The sequence below is a fragment of the Anolis carolinensis genome, unplaced genomic scaffold (assembly GCF_035594765.1).
Source record: "Anolis carolinensis isolate JA03-04 unplaced genomic scaffold, rAnoCar3.1.pri scaffold_13, whole genome shotgun sequence".
Taxonomy (NCBI): domain Eukaryota; kingdom Metazoa; phylum Chordata; class Lepidosauria; order Squamata; family Dactyloidae; genus Anolis; species Anolis carolinensis.
The window spans coordinates 12,073,613-12,093,631 of record NW_026943824.1 but is presented as its reverse complement, the minus strand read 5'-3'; the positions used below and the strand labels follow the sequence as shown (position 1 = coordinate 12,093,631).

Sequence of the window (20,019 nt, the reverse complement as noted above, 5' to 3'; positions counted from 1 at the left end):
GTTGGTGTCTTTGGAAAAAGGCCCTTGCCAAGTATTCACCCCTGCCGTGTTCCTCAGAGCCTCAACACCTCCCAACAAAGGATTCCCCCAGACAGAAAGCAGCCAGGCTTTGAAACTACAGTAGAGTCTCACTTATCCAACATAAACGGGCCAGCAGAACGTTGGATAAGCGAATATGTTGGATAATAAGGAGGGATTAAGAAAAAGCCTATTAAACATCAAATTAGGTTATGATTTTACAAATTAAGCACCAAAACATCATGTTATACAACAAATTTGACAGAAAAAGAAGTTCAATACGCAGTAATGCTATGTAGTAATTAGTGTATTTACGAATTTAGTACCAAAATATCATGATGTATTGAAAACATTGACTATAAAAATGTGTTGGATAATCCAGAACGTTGGATAAGCGAGTGTTGGATAAGTGAGACTCTACTGTACAAGGCTTTCCAATGCTAATAGAAACATTCACGCTTGCCTCCAACAGACAAGAGTTCTTTCTCCACCCTGGACCTTCCACAGATATATAAACTCCACTTGCCAGGTCTCCAACAGACCTCAACAAGCTCTAAAGGTGCCTGTCATAGATGCAGGTGAAACGTCAGGAGAGAATGCTTCTGGAACATGGCGATACAGCCCGGGAAACTCACAGCAATCCATGAAAGCCTTTGACAACACACAGGAAAAATATCTCAGAATGAAACTGCAAGGCTTCCCAATGCTAAGCAAAGTGATTACTGTATATACTCGAGTATAAGCCTAGTTTTTCAGCCCTTTTTTAGGCCTGAAAAAAACCTCCTTGGGTTATACTTGGGTGAGGGTCCTGGTGGGCTTATATTCAGGTCGGGTTATACTAAAGTATATAAGTAAAGGTAAAGGTTTCCCCTGACGTGAAGTCCAGTCATGTCTGACTCTGGGGGTTGGTGTTCATCTCCATTTCTAAGCCGAAGAGCCGGCATTGTCCGTAGACACCTCCAAGGTCATGTGGCCGGCATGACTGCATGGAGCGTCGTCACCTTCCCGCCGGAGCAATACCTATTGGTCTACTCACATTGGCATGTTTTCAAACTGCTAGGTTGGCAGGAGCTGGAGCTAAAGTATATATGGTATATTTATTATTTTTCTCTATTATTATTGGTATTGTTGCATTTATTATTTTACTCTATTAATGATTATTATTACATTTATTATTTTACTCTATTATTGTTGTTACTTTTACATTTATTTTACTCTGTTTTTATTATTAATAATACATTTATTATTTTACTCTATTTGTTATTACATTTATTATTTTACTGCATTTATTATTATTATTATTATTATTACATGTATTATTTCACTCTATTATTATTAAAAGTATACATAAGCACATTTACATTGAAGAAGATGAGAATAATGATTTAATCAGAGTTGGACACTCATATCTTAAATTACAGTTTGAGGTGGAGATTCAAAAATATTTAAAATGAAAACATTTAAAATTAATTTAATTTTATTGGCATCTCGGCTTATACTGGAGTCAATGTTTTCCCAGTTTTTTGTGGTAAAATTAGGTGCCTCGGCTTATATTTGGGTCAGCTTATACTCGAGTATATACGGTACTTGAAACATTCACACTTGCCTCCTACAGGCAAGAGTTCTTTCTGGGTTGTTGTGCATTTTCCGGGCTGTATGGCCATGTTCCAGAAGCATTTCCTCCTGATGTTTCACCCACTTCTATGGCAGGTGTTCTCAGAGGTGGTGAGGAGCTCTTTCTCTCACCCTGGCCCTCCCACAGATATATAAACCCCACTGGTCAAGTCTCCAACAGACCTCAACAACCTCTGAGGGTGCCTGTCGTAGTTGTGGGCGAAACGTCAGGAGAGAATGCTTCTGGAGCATGGCCATACTGCCTGGAAAACACACAACCCCAATTTAACATTTTCCAGCTTCCGGCTTCATGAGAGTATGCTCAATTCCAGCCACAGGGGAAGCTGCTGCTTCATCATCCACTGTGACACTGAGTCCTTGATGGAGTACTTCTTCTGGAACATGGCCATACAGCCTAGAAAACTCACAGCAACCCGTTGTTGCCATGATTCAATGGACAGTGTAAGTGGAATCTAAGAAAACCCTTTCTGGTTAAAGGAGTTGTCCTAAGTCAAGAGGCAATTCCAGGGCAGATGAATGCTTTAAAAATGACTTTTAAAAATCCAGTGTAGAATCCACAAGTATTACAACAGGGAGTTTTAAGTGGGGTCATTGTGATGTTTGTTGCCTCACATTCGACATTAAGCAGTTTTCTCATCCATCATTACACATCAAAATCAATTTGAAAGACTTTATTACATGCTCAACGGAAAATGTAATCTATGTAATTCAGTGTCCTTGTGACTTGCTGTACATTGGGATGACCACTAGACCACTGAGAATCAGAATTCAAGAACATTGTTCAAAAATTAGAAGCAAAAATCTTGATTCCACTTTATACACACATTTTCATGATAAATCTCACCCATATAAGAGCTTTAAATTTTTTGCTCTAGAGAAGTTACATATTACTGCTTACACAGACATTAGAACTGGTGTCCTCGGAAGAGAAACGTTTTGGATCTACAAACTGAAAACAACCACCCTTTATGATTTAAACAACAGACTAGACCTCAGCTGTTACCTGTAATCATATATTTAAACCTTTAGAAAACCATGAATGACTGCTCGCGTCATAGAAACCACATTTCAGCATACTGACACTGCAAACATCTAAGTAGAGAGTAACTACTATGCCTGGGTTTGGAAAAACCTTTGTGTTGTAACTCTTAATATAGCATGCTTTGATATGTCTATTTTCACTTGGTCTATATAAATTATATCTTATAAAGAGCACAATACTAGACCATTTCCTTTTATCTCTTAAAGCTTTACTGAAGCAGAGCCAACAATATACAAATTGAAAACTATTTGCTGCTTATCAATTGCCGCTTACCAGAAGGACAACCGAAACTGGAGTAAAGCCGGGAACCAGTATATTTTCAGTATTGTTGTTAACTCTCAGGTGAATACTGTATGTACATGATGCTCTAAATTACATATTGCATTTTATGTTTTGCTCTAATATACATACCTCTTTTTATGTTTTGAACCTTTATAGTATTTGCTTATCTTTTTGACATAGAAAGAAGATAGCTCTGTACTCAGAGAGGCCTAACTATCTCTGTGGCCTTGGCATGATGCTCTAATATACATACAGTAGAGTCTCACTTATCCAACACTCGCTTATCCAACGTTCTGGATTATCCAATGCATTTTTGTAGTCAATGTTTTCAATGCATTGTGACATTTTGGTGCTAAATTCGTAAATACAGTAATTACTACCTAACATTAATGTGTAATGAACTCCTTTTTCTGTCAAATTTGTTGTATAACTTGATGTTTTTTGGTGCTTAATTTGTAAAATCATAACCTATTTTGATGTTTAATAGGCTTTTTCTTAACCTCTCCTTATTATCCAACATATTCGCTTATCCAACGTTCTGCCAGCCCGTTTATGTTGGATAAGTGAGACTCTACTGTACCTCTTTTTATGTTTTGAACCTTTATAGTATTTGCTTATCTTTTTGACATAGAAAGAAGATAGCTCTGTACTCAGAGAGGCCTGACTATTTCTGTGGCCTTTGCATGATGCTCTAATATACATACAGTAGAGTCTCACTTATCCAACACTCGCTTATCCAATGTTCTGGATTATCCAATGCATTTTTGTAGTCAATGTGTTCAATATATCGTGATATTTTGGTGCTAAATTCATAAATACAGTAATTACTACATAGCATTACTGCGTATTGAACTACTTTTGTTGTCTAACATGATGTTTTGGTGCTTCATTTTTAAAATCATAACCTAACTTGATGTTTAATAGGCTTTTCCTTAATGCCCCCTTATTATCCAACATATTCGCTTATCCAACATTCTGCCGGCCCGTTTATGTTGGATAAGTGAGACTCGACTGTACCTCTTTTTATGTTTTGAACCTTTATAGTGTTTGCCTATCTCTTTGACAGATGAATGGGATCTCTTTGCAAGATGCAAGGGGAGGATGCAAAAGGCATCTTTAACAGGCTTTGTGGGCTGGAATGCCATTGGGGAATAGGCGCCGGGGAGGGAGGCTGTGACATCACCACTTCCTGTCTCATTATCTCTTCTTTTTTGCATCCTAATGAGCTTGACCCTTGACTTCTTCCTCCCTTGCATGTGCGTATCTCTCTGGCCGGGGCTGGGGAGGAAGAGGTGGGCGAGGGTTGGATGGAGGGCTTTCTCGGCCAGATGGAAAACATTGCCCTTCAGAGTGTCCATCCCATTTTGGAAAACATTTTAGTAACGCGACCCAGCTGCTGTGCAGAACCAACCGAGGTGCCTTGGGCTCCTTTCGGTGCAATACAGAAACACCGATGCAAACACACACATCGAATTCGAGGAATCAAAAGATGGCTTGGGATGCTGCCAGATGTTGGATCACTTTTCCCCAACTTGTCGATTCTTTTAGCTCTTTCTCCCCCTGGGTGCAGATGTTGCCATGTTCACCTGCTGCTTTACTTTCTCTCTCAGTTGAAACTGGATTCCTAGCAAGAATTTCATTGCTCTCCCCCCACATTAAAGCCCAGAAACTATCCAACTGGTGCCTATCACTCAGGGCTTGGATTTCGCTCCCAAATGCAAAGGCGCCCAGATTCATTGAGCTTAAAAGCTTCCCTGGAATATGTTCAGAACTGCTGACGGAGCAAGAGGAGACCTTGCAATGGGAAAGACAGGCCAGGAAAGGAACTGAGGGTGTTGGCACATACTGTATATACTCAAGTATAAGCCGACCCGAATATAAGCCGAGGCACCTAATTTTACCACAAAAAAACCTGGGAAAACATTGACTCCAGTACAAGCCGAGGGTGATACATTCAGAAATAAAAACATATACCAAGTAGTGGACTAAAGCCTCGTGACTTGAGGCACCAGTAGGTTAAATGTTTTTGAATATTTACATCAAGCTCTAATTTAAGATAACACTGTCCAACTCTGATCAAATCATGATTCTCGTCTTCTTCCATGTAAATGTGCTTATGTATCCTTTTAATAATAATAGAGTAAAATAATACATGTAATAATAATAATAAATACAGGAAAATAATACATGTAATAATAAATAGAGTAAAGTAATAAATGCAATAATAATAAGATCGGAGTGAAATAATAAATGTATTATGAATAATAATAAAAATAGAGTAAAATAAATGTAATAGTAGCAACAATAATAGAGAAAAATAATAAATGTAATACAGTAGAGTCTCACTTATCCAACACTCGCTTATCCAACATTCTGGATTATCCAACGCATTTTTGTAGTCAATGTTTTCAATACATTGTGATATTTTGGTGCTAAATTCGTAAATACAGTAATTACTACATAGCATTACTGCGTATTGAACTACTTTTTCTGTCAAATTTGTTGTATAACATGATGTTTTGGTGCTTAATTTGTAAAATCATAACCTAATTTGATGTTTAATAGGCTTTTCCTTAATCTCTCCTTATTATCCAACATATTCGCTTATCCAACGTTCTGCCAGTCCGTTTATGCTGGATAAGTGAGACTCTACTGTACCAATAATAAGAGAAAAATAATAAATGTAATAATAAAAATAGAATAAATGTAATAGTAGCAACAATAATAGAGAAAAATAATAAATGTAATAATAAAATAGAGTAAAATAAATGTAATAGTAGCAACAATAATAGAGAAAAATAATAAATGTAATAATACCAATAATAATAGAGAAAAATAATAAATGTACCATATATTCTCGAGTATAAGCTGACCCACATATAAGCCAACCAGGACCCTCACCCGAGTATAAGCCGAGGCTTTTTCAGTCTTAAAAAAAGGGCTTGAGTATATACTTGAGTATATACAATATTTTTTCTGTTCTTTTCCCTCCGGTCTTCCCTTTGTTACCGAGCAAGGCGTTCCATAGATCCTGTGGGAATTTGAAAAACTCACTACAACCCAGTGATCCCAGCCATGAAAGCCTCTGAATGACCAAATCTACAAATGTGCAGAGATTGCTGTCTAACTAAAAACCAATGGCTGCAAATGCAGAAACGTTCAGTCTGGAAGAGATCCCCCCCCCCCCCCGCCGCCGCCGTAACGGGAGCCGAGACTTAGCCATGCATTCCTGCCTAACAGGGTTTTGTGCCTTTATTTGTATGGATCCTTCGGTAACGCACACAGATATACGCAAACCCCACATCGGCAGCTGCGGCTCTGACTTTCCAGACTTGGAGCCCTGCAGCATAAAATTGAATTCGGCCTGGAATGTGTGTCTGCGGTCCTTGAGTTCCAGAAGGAAACTGTAAGAAAGATGTCGTGTCTTCCCCCTCTCCATCACTCGGTAGCATCTATACTAGGCATGGGCAAAGTTGGGCCCTCCAGCTGTTTTGGACTTCCACTCCCACAATTCCTAACAGCCAGAATTCTGGATGGCCATCTGAACAGCAGAGTCTGGGTGGCCATCTGTCAGGAGGGCTTTGATTGTGCCTTCCTGTCTGCAAGGAGGAGGTTGGCTGGGCTCCCTTCCAATTCTAGTGGAATATAGAATGCCTTGAAAGGTGATGGCGTCAACTTCTCCAGAGATTTTTAAGTAGAGTCTGGATGGCCATCTGTCGGGAAGGCTTTGATTGTGCCTTCCTGCTTGCAAGGAGGAGATCGGACTGGAGTCCTTTCCAATTCTATTGGAATATAGAATGCCTTGGAAGGTGATGAGTCTCCTTCTCCAGAGGTTTTAAAACAGAGTCTGGATGGACATCTGTCAGGAGGGCTTCGATTGTGCCTTTCTGCCTGAAAGGAGGAGGTCGGACTAGATGGTCTCCAGAGGCCCCTTCCAATTCTAGTGGAATATAAAATGCCCTGAAAGGTGATGGAGACTCCTTCTCTAGATGTTTTAAAGCAGAGTCTAGATGGCCATCTGTCAGGAGGGCTTTGATTGTGCCTGCCTGCCTGCAAGGAGGAGGTCGGCTGGGCTCCCTTCCAATTCTAGTGGAATATAGCATGCCCTGAAAGGTGATGGCGTCAACTTCTCCAGAGATTTTTAAGCAGTCTCGATGGCCATCTGTTGGGAGGGCTTTGATGGTGCTTTTCCTGTAGGGCAGGGGGTTGGACTAGATGGCCTTTGGGATCTCTTCCATCCCTATGATTCTGAGATTCTAAACATTATTATTATTTTATTATGACACAGCAAACAAGATAGATATGCTGGATTTTGTATCACAAAATCACAAGTCGAACACTTCCCAAGTGTTTAGGACTGTGTGATGTATTTTCAGATGATGCGTGCAGATCCCAGTAGGGTGGCCTTTTGCAGTTGGCAGATTGTGATTTTGTCAATTTCTATTGTTTCCAAATCAGGCTGAGATCTTTTGGCACGGCACCCAATGTGCCGATCACATTATTGTTGTTGTTGTTGTTGTTATTATTTCCAGTTTGCTTGTTGCAGGCGACGGGTTGCTCCTTGTTCCTGCAGAGCGAAAGCCGAATGTCTTTCCCAGCGGAGGATCCCTCGTTTGGAACTGGCGCCAGGATTCCCAAGCGCCACTGACCTCTGGAACCACATGCAGTTTAGTGGTTGCTTCAGTTCAACCCTAATGAGGCTTTGCAGAAACCGCAAAGGAGGAGAAGCCGAGCGGCCAATCACTCCCTTATAAGATCTCAGTGGAAGCAGCCAAGGCCCTGGGAGAGGTTACTCGGCCTTGGGGCGCATCTACACTGTGGGATGCAATGCAGTTTGGCCTCCCTTTGGGAGGAGCACGGCAAAGATTTGAGCCTTCAATAGTCATGCTAAAGCCAAAATATAAGTTCAAAATGTGGTTTAAAAATCCATTCTAGATAGAAAAAGGTTCTTGGAGCTAACTATCCCTCTAAGCAATCTTCTAAGGAAGGAAAAACGTAAAAATATCAGACAAAATATCCATGCAGCTACATCTTGCCTGCAGAATGGCAAGATTGGTTCTCACAGGAGGAGATAAAAGGCAAAAGATGAATGAGCTTGGCAACTCCTTCCCCACCAAACTCTGCTGTTTGTGTCTTCAATGCAGAGTTTTGCAGGGGTGACCGGCTGGTTGAGGATGCAAGTTTTGTGGGGAAGGAGTTGCCAAGCTCATTCATCGCTATGATACGTGCCTCGATTTGAATGGCGACTATGTTGAGAAGTGGTATTTGGGTCTGGCTACATACATCTTCTCTGTTGCTCCCCTCCAATATCTATCCTCTAGATTGCACCACTATTTTATGAGCCTGTTCTTTGTGGTTTTTATTCTTATTTCTTTCTCACCCCAAGTTTTAACTTAGTGTTCATGTGGCCCGCCCTTGTTTTATTGTTCATCTGATTTTGCGTTGTAATGTATATTTTCATTTATTGTATTGTTCAATGTGTTATGATTTGTTGTTCTTTTTATATTCTGTTATATTGTACTGTTCTGGGCATGGCCCCATGTAAGCCGCCCGAGTCCCCGTTGGGGAGATGGTGGCGGGGTATAAATAAAGTATTATTATGATTATTATGATTATTATTATTATTATTGCATATGGTAAATGTTTTCTCCTATACTTTGTTCATTTTTAATTCCAAAACGTAATCTACTGTCTGGATAACCCTCATAAATGAAAACTGCTTTATTTCAGCAAAACATAAAAGAACAGCACATGCAGTTGTATGATGCAAAAGAAAGCAAAGAAGTCTTACTGCAGACACAGTTCTCAAGTTTCTGATAAAGTTCCAAATAAAGCAGCAGTCTCACTTCAGACGAAGAAACAACGTGCCTTGAACAATAAATCCTTAGGAGCAGTTTCCCAAACGCAGACTCGAAGCAGGCACAAAGGGGAGCAAAGGCTTAAGCATCAGGGTCGTTTGTTACCAGCGGAAACTGACTACTCCTGCTTCTGATTTATAGCCCTGTTCCCTCACGCAGCAGCTGCTAGTGTGGTTCCCAATTACTTTAGAGTTTCTAGCAGCTATTCTAGCTGGATGGCGTCTCAGCTCTGTTTCCTTTCACCTTTCCTGAAATGTGGGCACTTGCAAGACCTCCTCCTCTAATTCCAACTCCCCCTCTGATTCCTGAACACTCTCCTGCTCCCCTTCCTCTTCTGAAGTTGAGGAATATATATATATACATATATACTACTAATAATACAATATAATAATATTAATTATATATTATATATTAAGTGTAATATTACTAATAATATTACCATATAATGATAGAGTACGATATAGTAATTTAATGCTTATATTGTGCTATGCTAGTAATATATTGCATGTTCATTTGATTTGTAAGCCGCTCTGAGTCCCCTCCAGGGTGAGAAGAGCAGGATATAAATGTAGTAAATAAATAAATAAATAAATAATCCCTAACTACAATAGAGTCTCACTTATTCAACGTTCTGGATTATCCAACGCATTTTTGTAGTCAATGTTTTCAATACATTGTGATATTTTGGTGCTAAATTCAAAAATACAGTAATACATAGCATTACTGTGTATTGAACTACTTTTTCTGTCAATTTGTTGTATAACATGATGTTTTGGTGCTTGATTTGTAAAATCATAACCTAATTTGATGTGTAATAGGCTTTTCCTAATCCCTCCTTATTATCCAACATATTCGCTTATCCAACGTTCTGCCGGCCCGTTTATGTTGGATAAGTGAGACTCTACTGTTCCTTGATGTATGTCGGCCAGACCAGTAGACAAATTAAACTCCGTGTAACAGAACACAAGAGTAAGATTAGGAATCAGGCCATTGACTCAAGCCTGTATAAACATTTCAATGACATGAACCATAGTCCTGAATCATTCAGAGTTCTAGTCCTAGAGGTAGTTACTTCTTCCTCAAACACAGATTTATGCACCAAATTACAACAACGGGAAGCTTTCTGGATATTCACTCTTAAAACAGTTCACCCTAAGGGTCTCCATGATTCTATTTCATTTCAATGTTTTCTGTGAGCTTGGTGTATACCTTTGGTGAAGTTCAAATAGGTTCTTTTTATGTAAAACTTCTTTCAAATGGCTGGTACATAGCCACACCTATATCCATACTGGTCCCCTTTAAAATTCTCCCTATATACAGTGAGTTCTACCTGCTTCTCCTGTGCTTGCCTAAGGAATCAAACCAGTAGCAGAGCACCTTTGTAGGAGAGTTGATGTAGGAGAGTTTATGTGAGTATACATGCTCCTGTCTTCAATGCTTTTACTATACTTTGTAATTTGTATTTTTATCCTGTACAAGTGTTTCTAGCCACTTGTATGTATTCCCTGTAGGTCCACTCCGTCATTGATAATGACATATTGAAATTATATACTTGAAGAACGAAATTGACTACTCTAGGTTCTCCATACCTGCATAACCACCACCTGAGGAAGACTACACAGTCGAAACCGGTCGTGGATGGTGACTAACCTTGGACTTGTTTAAAACATTGGATTTCATAAAAGGATTCACTTACTTGGACGTTTAAATTTGGACACAATTAGTGACTTATACTGTCCTCCATGTGGAACATGTACTTGTGGGCATTGGACTCACAAACTCTGACTATAGAGTTTTACTTTCTATGAATGTATGTGTGTTGGTAACACATGGATTATATTTTGGTTTAATTACTGTTTTATAGTTTATATTATTGGATTACATTTCTAGTTATAGTGGCCTCTTGCCTATCTAAGAGTCTAGAACATGAGCCAAGAGTGTGATGCAGCAACAAAAAAAGGCCAATGCAATTCTAGGCTACATCCATAGGAGTCTAGCATCTGGATCGAGGGAAGTCTATTGAGTTGGCATCAAGCATGGCCGGAGAGAAAATATAGTCCACGGTCCGTCCATTCTTGAAGCAAACAGAAGCTCGCTGCTTCCCCGGCTGCCAAACTGTAAAGTTAATGAGGCAGAAGTGTGAGGCTTTTGCGAAAGGATCTCGGCTTGCGGAGGAAACGCTGGCTCTTTCATTTCCTCCGGCCAGATGTGGATGAGGTCACAAGAAAGCAAATGAGGGAACGCAACCTTTCAGTCCAGGTGGGGACAGATTGGATCATTCAGCCAGCTGATAAACCCCACATGTTCCAGCGAACCGGAAAGGTTGGGAAGCCAGGGAAGAAGTTTGGAGAACCTGATTCCGCAGCAGAATGGGGTTTGTTTGGTAATTTTTTGCAAACAGTTTCCACATTTCAATGTAGCCTCCATAAAATGGGGGAGAAAGGTAAGGTGCGACAGAAAATATGAAATGCCGAGATATGGAATGAGTGACACTTAACTTGAAACAGGCCATGGGAAAGGCATCTAGGAGTCAGTGGAACATGAGCCAAGAATGTGATGCAGCAGCGAAAAAAGCCAATGAGGTTTGGAAATCATCACAGGCCGACTCTATTTCAATCATGAGTTTTGATTTACATTATGTTGCCACTACATGTCAATTCTGTATCTGTGTTTGGTAAAGGTAAAGGTTTTCCCCTGACGTTAAATCTAGTCGTGTCCGACTCTGGGGATTGGTGCTTATCCCCATTTCTAAGCCGAAGAGCCAGCATTGTCCAAAGACACCTTCAATAATAATAATATAATAATAAAACTTTATTTATATACCGCCCTATCTCCCAGATGGGACTCAGGGCGGTTTACAGTCATAAAACCAACACAAACATTACATAACAACATAATACACATTATTAAACAAAGTAAAATAATACAATTATAACAATAAATCACACTTACATGACCAGATCAAGGGGACGGGAACCATAAAGGTCATGTGGCTGGCATGATGCCATGGAACGCTGTTACTTTCCCGCCGAAGCAGTACCTATTGATCTACTCACATTTGCATGCTTTCGAACTGCTAGGTTGGCAGAAGCTGGGGCTAACAGGTGGCGCTCACCACCCCCTAGATTCGAATTGCCAACCTTTCGGTCAGCAGCTCAGCGGTGATATAAGTTTGGTATAAGTTTTCATATGTACAGTAAAGTCTCACTTAACCAACATAAACGGACTGGCAGAATGTTGGATAAGCGAATATGTTGGATAATAAGGAGGGATCAAGGAAAAGTCTATTAAACATCAAATTAGGTTATGATTTTACAAATTAAGCACCAAAACATCATGTGCTACAACAAATTTGACAGAAAAAATAGTTCAATATGCAGTAATGCTATGTAGTAATTATTGTATTTACGAATTTAGCACCAAAATATCACGATGTATTGAAAACATTGACTACAAAAATGCATTGGTTAATCCAGAACGTTGGATAAGCAAATGTTGGATAAGTGAGACTCTACTGTATATATGTGTGTGTGTGTGTGTGTGTGTTTGTGTGCATGTTTTAAATCTATGTTTTTATTGTATTTTTTATGTTCATTTGTTTTTGTGTTTGTTGTACCCTGTCTTGAGACATTAGGACAGGTGGGTATTAAATAAAATGCATTATATTATTGTGATGATGGTGATGATGATGAAGATGCTTTGGTCAAACCTCAGTTCTGGGCAAAAGCATACAATATCTTAGGAACAACATATAAATATTAGGGTTGTTTTGTGTTTTCTGGGCTGTATGGCCATGTTGCAGAAGCATTCTCTCCTTAGAATTTGCTCTCTCTGCTTCTGGAACATGGCCATACAGCCCGGAAAACACACAACAACCCTGTGATTCCAGCCACAAAGCCTTTGACAATACATAAAAATATTAGTCAATACATATTGATCATCCCTTATTGGGAATACTGAAATCCAAAATACTCCAAAATTGCCAGCAATGGGGTGGTTGTGTGTTTTCTGGGCTGTATGGCCATGTTCCAGAAGTATTCTCTCCTGATGTTTCGCCCACATCTATGGCAGGCATATATTATACTTCACAACCTCTGAGGATGCCTGCCATAGATGTGGGCGGAATGTCAGGAGAGAATGCTTCTGCAACATGGCCATAGAGACCGGAAAACGCACAACAACCCTGTGATTCCGGCCATGAAAGTCTTTGGGAACACATTGCCAGCAATGGTGGTTGAGATAGTGGCACCATTGCTTTCTGATGGTTGAATATGCACATTTTTTATACACAAAAGTCTTTTAAAATACGGTGTATGACTTATATATGACTTGTATATGAAACAAATGAATTTCCCTTTTTCAAGAGTCCCATCACATTATGCATATGCAACTATTCCAAGAAAATCCAAACTACAGAACACTTCTGGCCCTAGGCTTTTTGGATAAGGAATACTGGTACATTATCTTAGATCTGGAATTTGGTCTCATCTCTGAAAGTCACATTTTGCCAATAAGGTTGTGCTTTGCAACCTGTCCCCAACTTGATCAACATTTCACACTATTATGGTGATTTTTTGCTCAACTGAATGATTTTTGCTCCCTTCCCAAATCCTAAAATGCATCCACTTTGCTTTTGTCTCGACTTCGGACGGAATTTTAGTGTTGACCCCCAATTCCCCCCTTCCATTTCTGTATAAGGAGAGTTTGGCGAAGAAGAAGGATGGGGTGCCGAGGGATGGGTTCAGCCCCCCGACCAACATCTGGACCCATAGAGTCTGCTCCAGATGTTGCTTGCGAAAAACCCATAAGCGTCCTTCAAACACAGCCGGAGAACCGGTCACCCCATCAATATGAACAATATTCCATGGAAGGTGTTTTAATTGAAACCAGAACATTCGAGGCAGAACCCTTTCGGAGTATGTTTTTCTGGAAGGGTCGTCCAGTGTTATTGTGTGTATTTTTTTTTTTTACAAATGCAATCTTGTTTCGCCTCGCTTTCTCTTCCGGCTCACCTTGTTCTCATCCAACGGTGATTGCTCCGTAACATCTGGTTTCGCCGTTGTCCAGACGCGGGCGCCGCGCATTGCTTGTTGACAAGCTAGAATTTTTTAATATGGAGGTTACTATCATCCAGACTTCCTCCGCCTCCTCATTTAGGTGATGGATACCTCTAAATGGTCCCTGCGGCCCTCCGTCTTCAATCCGCCGACCCAGTTTTATTAGCTTCCATACAAGACACCTACATGTCTGGATTCCCGTTCCCCCGCTCCTCTTTGAGGAAACCCAAGACCTTAATGGACGCGGGAACCTGCGGATGGGCTGCTTCTTGTGGCTGGTCCCCCCCCCCCCCTGCTCTCCTCCCTCCTTCCCATGTGCCTTTTTGTGGTTTTGCACTCAGCAGCTTAACATTAGAGATCTCTGAAGACAATACTAGAAGAATACTAAAACACAGACATAGAGTTGGAAGGTACTCCAAGGAATTGGAGGCACTGTGGTGTCCACCTCAATGGACCTCCTCCCAGACCCTACGGACCTCCTTTTGTATCCCATGGATGTCCTTCGGCACCTCATCCACCTCTTTCTATACTTCACGGATCTCCTTCTGTACTTCATGGACTTTCTTCCATACTCTATGAACCTTCTTCTATACCCCATTTACCTCCTTCTATACTTCATGGACTTCCTTCCATGCCTCATGAACCTCCTTCTGTTTCATGTGGCTCTCCTTCTGTACTTCATGGACTTTCTTCCATGCCCTATGAACCTTCTTTGGTGCTCCATAGACCTCCTTATGTACCCCATGGACTTGCTTCTCTATGAACCTCCTTCTGTATCCCATAGACCACCTTATGTACCCCATGAACTTGCTTCCATACCCTACGAACCTCCTTCTGTATCCCATGGACCTGCTTCCGTATATCATGGACCATATGGACAATAGGGTAGATCATATGGAAGACCATATCCTATGAACCCTCCTTATGTATCTCACGAACCTCCTCCTTACTCCATATCCTGAGAACCTCCTTCCATACCCCATGGACTTCCTTCCATACCCTATGAATCTGCTTCTGTACCCCATGGACCTCATCTCATACCAGATAGACCTATTTTTGTACTCCATGGACCTCTTTATATATCATGTGGATCTCCTTCTATCTCTCATGAACTCCTTAGTATATACAATGGACCTCCTTCCATATTCCATGGACCATCTCATGTATACCATGGACCTCCTCCCATACACCATGGATCTCTTCCTGCACCTCATAGATCTTCTTCCATACTCCACTCTGAGTCCCTTGCAAGAGTGAGAAGAGCGGGATAGAAATAAGGCGAAGAAGAAGAAGAAGAGGAAGAGGAAGAAGATGCTTTGGTGGTCATAAGTCTTGAAAAATGCAGCACAGATGCCTCTTCTCCATCCAGACTTAAAGGAGGAAGATTGGAGAAGAAAATAAAATTAACAGCTTGCTTTAAAGAGGCATTTTCTTTATGTCTCAGGTTTACTGGCCATTGGGAAAGAGATTTTAGTTTTATATAGTTTTTCGTATATGTTTTCTTATATAAAACATGTTGTGAAGCTGTTTGCCCCTCCTCCTTTCTTTCTTTCTTTTTAAAAACACCGAATCCTTAAGGGACTTCTTTCTCCATGAAATATATCTGCCGCGAACCGAGGCTGTGTTGCAAAGCTGAAATGAATGCAGTAAATTCTACGGAGGAATTTGTTTAACCTCTAACCTTCAAGTAATAAGCAGAGTGCTAAATGTTTTGGCACACTCTGATATATTTTTATAACACTTGGCAGGATTGCTGGAGGACTCCAGGGCTGCGGGGAGATGTGGGGGGATGGAGTGGATGCCTTGCAATCGCTGCTTCCCAAGATCCACAGAAATAACCCATACGATGAATCTGGGGGGATACTAATCAGGGGGAAGATTTGCTTCTTAGAAATGTGCATTTCCATATTTGCATATCGTACTTTTGCATATTTCACTTTTGCATATTTCACTTTTGCATATTGCACCTTTGCATATTGCACCTTTGAATATTGCACCTTTGCATATTTCACTTTTGCATATTGCACTTTTGCATATTGCACCTTTGCATGTTTCACCTTTGCATGTTGCACTTTTGCATATTGCACCTTTGCATATTGCACCTTTGAATATTGCACCTTTGCATATTTCACTTTTGCATATTTCACCTTTGCATGTTGCACCTTTGCATATTGCACCTTTGCATATTTCACTTTTGCATATTGCACCTTTGCATATTTCACCTTTGCATATTTCACCTTTGCATATTTCACCTTTGCATATTTCACCTTTGCATATTGCACTTTTGCATATTGCACCTTTGCATATTGCACTTTTGCATGTTGCACTTTTGCATATTCTACATTTACATATTATCCCTTCAACCTGAAAGGAACTCAGCAATGAGGAATTAAACTAGTAGCAGATTCAGAATAGAGAAGAGAATGAGCATATCAATGGGTAGAGTTCACTCTCTTGGTGCCACCAGTTTTGGATCCAGAGACATGTAGAAGGGCTTGGGCTGTGGCATAGGCTGGAGAGCAGCTGCAATGAATCACTGCAATGAATCACTCTGACCAGGAGGTCATGACTTCGAGGCCCGCTCGGAGCCTATGTTTGTTTGTCTTTGTTCTATGTTAAAAGGCATTGAATGTTTGCCTATATGTGTAATGTGATCCTCCCTGAGTCCTCTTTGGGGTGAGAAGGGCGGAATATAAATGCTGTAAATAAATAAATAAATACATAAGGAACTTCCAAAATCTCCTATCCAGTGGGAATCTGGGAGATAAGGTCCAACAAATTAAGTTTTCCAAGCTTCCTTGTTGTCTAGGTGGCTGTGAGTTTTTTTGGGCTGAATGGCCATGTTCCAGTAGCATTCTCTCCTGATGTTTTGCCTGCATCTGTGGATGGCATCCTCAGAGGTTCTGTTGATAGTGAGAGCGTGGAGTGGAACGTATATATCTTGGAATGTCCACGGTGGGGGAAAAGAACTCTTGTCTCTTTGAAGCAAATATGAATGTTGAGATAAGCAAGCTTGAATAGCATTAGTAGCCATGAAATTTGCAAAGTCAATCAGCAAGGGTGTCTGCATAGAGGGAGCTTGAATAAAATATGTTTTAAAAGTAAAAGGTAAAGTCCAGTCGTGTCCGACTCTGGGGATCAGTGCTCATCTCCATTTCTAAGCTGAAGAGCCGGCGTTGTCTGTAGACACTTCCAAGGTCATGTGGCTGGCATGACTCCAGTTGTTACCTTCCCACCAGAGCAGTACCTATTGATCTACTCACATTTGCATATTTTCGAACTGATAGGTTGGCAGTTCGAAAATAAGGAGCTCTGGTGGCGAAGTGTGTTAAAGCACTGAGCTGCTGAACTTGCAGACCGAAAGGTCCGAGGTTCAAATCCCGGGAGCAGCATGAGCGCCCGCTGTTGCTCCAGCTCCTGCCAACCTAGTAATTCGAAAACATGCCAATGTGAGTAGATCAATAGGTACTGCTCCGGCGGGAAGGTAACGGCGCTCCATGCAGTCATGCCGGCCACATGACCTTGGAGGTGTCTACAGACAATGCCGGCTCTTCGGCTTAGAAATGGAGATGAGCACCAACCCCCAGAGTCAGACATGACTGGACTTAACCTTTACCTTTACTTTTTTAGGTTGGCAAAAGCTGGGGCTAACAGTGGGTGCTCATTCAACAACAACAACTCTTTATTGATTAGTCAATTTTGACCATATCAAAACATGTGAAGGGTGCTCATTCCGCTCCCCAAATTCGAACCTGCAACCTTTTGGTCCACAATTTCAGCAGCTCAGCGCTTTAAAACACTGCGCCACCGGGGGAGCCCAAAATATGGTTACCAGTACAGTAGAGTCTCACTTATCCAATACTCGCTTATCCAACGTTCTGGATTATCCAACGCCTTTTTGTAGTCAATGTTTTCAATACATCATGATATTTTGGTGCTAAATTCGTAAATACAGTAATTACTACATAGCATTGCTGCGTATTGAACTACTTTTTCTATCAAATTTGTTGTCTAACATGATGTTTTGTTGTTTAATTTGTAAAATCATAACCTAATTTGATGTTTAATAGGCTTTTCCTTAATCCCTCCTTATTATCCAACATATTCGCTTATCCAACATTCTGCCAGCCCGTTTACGTTGGATAAGTGAGACTTTACTGTATTTAAAAAACACCAGAATCAAGATAGTAAATAAGGAACACCACTCAGAAACAGGAGAACTCCAAGACAACAAGCAATCAGGGGCCAGGTAACATCTCCCAAACAGAGGGTGCCTCCAGGCAACAAAGGCCAGGCTATCTCTATGCAGATACCCTCACTGATTGTGTGTATTCCCTTCCAACTCTTGGAGTCCACTGTTGTCCGTTCTCTGCCGCAGCCATTGCATGATGCACGCAGCCTAGCTTTTCTGGAGCAGGAATAAATGGGTCTCGGAGAGGGCAATAATGCCAGCTCGCTCCATGTGCGGCGACTGCTTTCCCTTGGTCCTGCAGGACTTCTTTTTGGGCGGCGGGGAGGGCTTCTCCCGGCACATTTTGTCCTCTTTGTTTGGCTGCTGTTTTTGCCTCTTTGCATTCCTGCTGCTAATTAAAAACCCGTCCTGGAAGGCTTTCAGCCACCAAGGCGGCCGGAGAGCCAGCCTTGGCCTCGGCTCTTAAGACCAGGCTTGGAGGTTTGTTAATTTCCTGGGACAAAGTGAAACCTTCTTGAGCAAAGAGCGCCATGCCTCCCAATGTGCAAGAAGGGAGCCAAAAAGGCGATATAGTTTGCAACTTACAATACATCGGAAGGCTCCGCTTAAGGCCTTTTGCAGTTTTATGCTAAACATCACCTTTATTATTATTATTATTATTATTATTATTATTATTATTATTATTATTATTGTATGACACAGCAATCAAGATAGATATGCTGGATTTCATATCACAAAATCACAAGTCGAACACTTCCCAAGTGTCTAGGACTGTGGGATGTATTTTCGGATGATGCACGCAGATCCCAGTTATTATTATTATTATTATTATTATTATTATTATTATTATTATTATTATTATTATTACTACTACTACTACTACTACTACACAGCACAGCAAACAAGATCACTATACAGGCCTTTGTATTGGATCACATGTTGGATGCTTCCCAAGTGTCTAGGCCTATGTGATATATCAGCAAATAATATGTGCAGATCCAAATAGCCTTTTGCAGATGACAGATGGCAATTTTGTCATTGCCGATTGTTTTTAAGTGCTGGCCAAGGTCTTCCACCACTGGGACCACCTTGACTGGCTTGTGCCAGAGTCTTTGTAGTTTGATCTTTAAATCCTCATCTCGTGTAAGCTTTTCCAGTTGCTTCTTGTCAATTCTGCTGTTGATTATTATTATTATTATTATTATTATTATTATTATTATTATTATTATTATTATTATTATTATTATTTACAACAACTCTTTATTGATGTAAATAATAATAATAATAATAATTATAATTATAATTTCTTCTGTCCAATTGACTAAACAACTCTACTGATTAGTCAATTTTGACCATATCAAAACATATGAAACATACAAAACGTACACACTTACCCATACATACAGTAAAAATTATTATTGTTGTTGTTGTTGTTGTTTCTAGTTATGTATGACTTGGGGTGCATCCAGGAGCCCGTGGTGGTGCAACGTGTTAAAGCACTGAGCTGCTGAACTTGCTGACCAAAAGGTTGCAGGTTCGAATCCGGGAGTGTAGTGAGCACCCGCTGTTAGCCACAGCTTCTGCCAACCTAGCAGTTCGAAAACAATTCACAAAGAAGATACAGATAAATCGGAGGTTAAGAATTATCGTCCAATCTCGCTACTAAATTTGGACTATAAAATATTTACGAACATATTGACAAATCGATTTAAAAATTTCCTTTCTACATGGATTGGACCAGAACAAAAAGGATTCCTTCCGGGACGACATATGAAAGAAAATGTGAGGACTATAGTAGATATAATCGAATACTATGAAACACACCATCAAAAAGAATTGGCACTTCTTTCGATTGATGCAGAGAAAGCATTTGACAATTTAAATTGGGCATTTATCAAATTATTATTCAAAGAAATCGATATTGGCTACAAATTC

The 20,019-nt window shown here is 40.4% G+C and overlaps 1 long non-coding RNA gene across 1 annotated transcript; it reads right to left on the bottom strand.

Moving 5' to 3' along the window:
* Positions 1-2,309: 2,309 nt before the first annotated feature.
* LOC134294212 (uncharacterized) lies at positions 2,310-4,993 on the bottom strand. Its single transcript, XR_010001184.1, has 2 exons — positions 3,995-4,993; positions 2,310-3,666 (listed from the first exon to the last, which is right to left on the bottom strand). It is a non-coding gene; the product is annotated as an uncharacterized LOC134294212 (long non-coding RNA).
* Positions 4,994-20,019: the final 15,026 nt, after the last annotated feature.